Source organism: Calidris pugnax, unplaced genomic scaffold, assembly GCF_001431845.1.
Source record: "Calidris pugnax isolate Ruff unplaced genomic scaffold, ASM143184v1 scaffold102, whole genome shotgun sequence".
NCBI classification, from domain to species: domain Eukaryota; kingdom Metazoa; phylum Chordata; class Aves; order Charadriiformes; family Scolopacidae; genus Calidris; species Calidris pugnax.
This window is the reverse complement of record NW_015090846.1, coordinates 4,100,086-4,104,060: the sequence shown is the minus strand read 5'-3', so window position 1 is coordinate 4,104,060 and position 3,975 is coordinate 4,100,086.

Below are 3,975 nucleotides of genomic sequence, written 5' to 3'. Positions count from 1 at the left end.
GGGCGGGTCGGGGGCGGCACCGCGCCGTCGGGCCGGGCCGCAGCTGGGCCGCGGTTCACCGCGGGGCTCTTTAGCATCACAAAAGCGGGAGGGGGCGGGGGGGACACACACACGACACACGCACACTGTCCCCCTCACGTCCCACGCGTGGCCGGGGTCGCCGCGTGGGCTCAAGGCTGCAGCCGCCGCCCTCGGGCGCAAAGCGGCCCCGCAAAACCCCCGCAAAGCCCCCGCAAAGCCCTCGAGGGCGGCACACAGGGGGGCAGGGGGAGTCGCCGTCGGGGGGAGCATCCCCCCGAAACCGGCCGCCCCCCGCCCTCCCCCGCGCCCGGATTTCGTTTGCCCCCGCGGCGCGGGCGTTCCCCGGGGCTGCCCGTGGGGAGCCGGGGGGGGGATTATTCCCCCGACACTAATTAGTCAATAAGCGCGGAGAGGTAACGGGTGAGGAGTCGTGTCTGCCCCGTGGCAATCAGTGCCCTGAGGCTGGCGGAGGTTAATTGCACTAATTGAGGACGGGGCTGGACGTGGACGCGTGTGTCTGCCCGTCTGTGTTCATGTGTGTATTTGCATGTGCACACGGGGGTGTGCGGGTGCGTGTGCAGGAGCACGTGTGTGCACGTGGGGTGCAGGGGTGTGCACATGGGGTGCAGGGGTGTGCACGTGGGGTACAGGGGTGTGCACGTGGGGTGCAGGGGTGTGCACACGCAGGGCTGCGGGTGTAGTTGTGTGTGTGTGCGTGGGTGTGTGCTTGTTTGTGTGCAGTCTGTGTGTGTGGTTGTGTGTGGAAAGGGGGGGTGTGCCAGCCTGGGCACCCCGTGGGTGTGTGCACACAGGGGGGTGTGCCCATGTCTGTACCTGGGGGCTCGTGCTCTGTTCCACGGGTGCTTGTGTGTCTGCGTGTGTGGAGGTGTTGGTGTGTGTGTGCAGAGGGGTGTGGGCACGTGTGTGTGTGCCGGGGTGGGCAGCCCCGTGCGTGTGTGCCCCGCTCGTCCCAGGCAGCCGGAGCTGATAATTGTGGTTGTTACTGTGAGCCCGTTAATCCCCCCAATCCCTTTACCTCCTGCTCGCAGGGGATTACAAATTAATAAAAGCAGCTTAGGGGCGGGAGCCTCCAAACACACATATGTTCCTGCAGGACGGCAGCACGGGGGACTTTCGCCCACCCATGGGGGCACCTGGGGAGTGGGCCCAGCACCGAGACCCTCAGACCCTAACCTGGTGGCACCCACACTGGCCCCACAGCCCTGCTGAGCACCCCTGGGTGCCAGGCTGCCTTCCTGCCCGCTCCGGATCCGGCACAGCAACAGGGCTGCAGGAGTCGACGGCTGGGCCAGGGCTGTCCCCTCTGATGGTTGATCTGGTGGGGGGACAGCTCAGACCCATACAGTTGGAAAATAATGCAGGCAGACATTTTGGGGACTGGGATCGGGGCTCTCCAGCTAAAGTTCCTAGAAATGTCAGGCTGAGTCCTGCTGGGGTACGGGTCCAGCACGGGCAGAGCATCCCCAGCCCCGTGCTGCAGGAACGCCGGGTACCACCTGCTGGGTTGGGCACCTCGACCCTCCCCAGGACCATGAAGAGCTTCTAGGGGGCAGGGGATGACCCACATGGACTCTTTTAAGCTCAGTTTTATAAGTGGATTTTTAGGCTGATCCTCTAAGCAAGCAGCGTAAGAAAGTGTGTGTGGGTGGTGGCGGTTCCCCGGTGCGTGGGGCAGGGGCGTGGCAGTCGTGGCTGTGCGGGATGGAGAGCAGTGGCCAATGTCTCACTCAGGACCATCAGTGGCACGTGCCAGCCCTGCACAGCCTCATGTTCTCAGCCCCATGGGTCACTCGCACTGTGCCACCATCTCGGCAGGTCTCCACAAGAGCCACTTTGGATGCTCTCCTGCTCAGGTTGTAGCAGGTGTCAGAGCCTGCACCTCTTTAAAACGAGACAGCAGATTTATTAACATTGGGTGGTAAGGACAGGGCACGTCTACCCCTGCTCCAGCAGGGCTGATGTCTGCTTTTTCCATCAAGATGTTTAGGTGATGAGCCCCTTCTTCAGGTTCCCCACATCCCTGTTTTCCAGGCAAGGTCACAGCCCAGCAGGGAAGCGCGTGTTCCCCTGGAGAAGCGGGCTGCAGTGCCAAGCTTCCAAGAACCTTATCTACGGGTTTAGAAACATCACTGACCTCCAAAAATCTTTTGGAGTACTTTTGCAGGTAGATGATCAGTATTTTTAACAAATCTCCCATCCCACCTCCCCAGTGACACCCCAGACACCAGCAGGAGGTGCAGGAAGAAGCACCCAGGGGAGGTTTGCATCCTCCCGGCCGAAGGAGAGAGGTTCAGGTTTAAGGGAAAGGAAGGTTTGTTTGTTTGTTTGTGTGTGTGTGTGTGTGTATACAGAGAGAACGTGCAAACAACTGGTCAGAAACCAACAGTTTTTCCATCACTCCTGCAAACATTCACCGGCGTTTTCTAAAGTTACAGAAGAGTGAAAGAAATGGAGTAAAATTCACCTGTTCCTGGTCCTTTTCAAAATTAAGTACCTACATAAAATGACCAATATGGTCTGAAACAGACGTGGGCACACGCTAGCCCTGCGATAGTTTAGGTCTGAAACGTGGAAATACAGCTAAAAAAGCCCAAACACACCACTTTGCCCAAATGTTTGCAATTTATTTTAAACAAGCACATTAGTTTACAATTTAGTACAAAACGGTCGCTCTTCCTTCCTAGAGAGGTATGAGACTGAGTAAACAGACAAGATTTGAACACGTGAAGTTACTGAATTAAAATAAATAAACCATTTAAATTACCAAACTGTTATATTTACTATTTTCAACACCTCGTATGCAATACAGAGACCCAGACAATACACCCAGGACCTCTCACTAAACTGGTAGCTCCCGTCCAGTTCTGAGCAGGACCAGCAGGATGGATACACTCCTGGCAATGAAAAACTAAAGAGTTCTCAGGAATAACATCATTGGGTTTCTTTAGCAGCTTTCCTTTCTCTCCTGGCACATTCTACAGTATTCATTTTATTTTCTGCAGGTTTAATATTTCCTCTTTAAAAACATCCGAAGAGCAAAGGCAGCTCCATGAATTACAACGGGCCAAGAAATCCTTCTCAGAAATGACTGCTGCCAGCACAGTACAATCCATGAATGGAAGTGGCACTGCAGAAACTTCTGTGGTACAACACAATCCACAAATAAAACCTCCGGGACGGAGGAGATGGTGCTTTGAGGCAATTTTTAAAAAGGAAACACTTTTTTTGTAACTCGCCCACCAATAACGCACCATGGCAGAGCAGTCTCACACATTCCCCAGCAGATAGAACGTATCTTTACAGTTAAAAGTACATTAAAAGGATGTATTTTGTCATTATAGTGATAGAAAATATGAATAAGTAAACCAAGATTTACACAGCTGAATTCAAAGTCAAGAAAACTTTTCCAGATGAGGTCACTACAGGCCATTGAAGGGAAAGTCTTGGCCAGTTAGAGCACCAACACAGATAAGCAACATCCTAATTTCATGCTTTTTCACTCTAAGGAAACAAAAGCACAACACTGGAGGTTTGAGGATTGGATCATTTTGTTTCCAGCAGGGGCACAGCAACGTGAAAATTAATGGTGTGTAGCAAAAAAAAAAAAAAAAATAATAGCATAATCCAAACCCACGTTTGCTGCTGTTTTAATGGCAAAATCACCCACACAAACCTTCAAAGTCTTTTGTTTCCACCTGCAGATGAAAATAAGCAGAATGAGTCAAAGCTAACGGGCTCAGGGCTGGGTATTTGGTCAAGTTCTAAACACCAGCAGCAGTGACTGATTCTCAGCCTCCAAACGTGCAGTGATACTGACAACAGGACGCTCAACAGTCCCACAGAAATCGACCACATTTTCCAGATCAAACACTTGCTTCACTGCAGTTTGGGGTTTTTTGATGTTTGGGTGGTTTTTGCTTTTTTTTTTTTTTT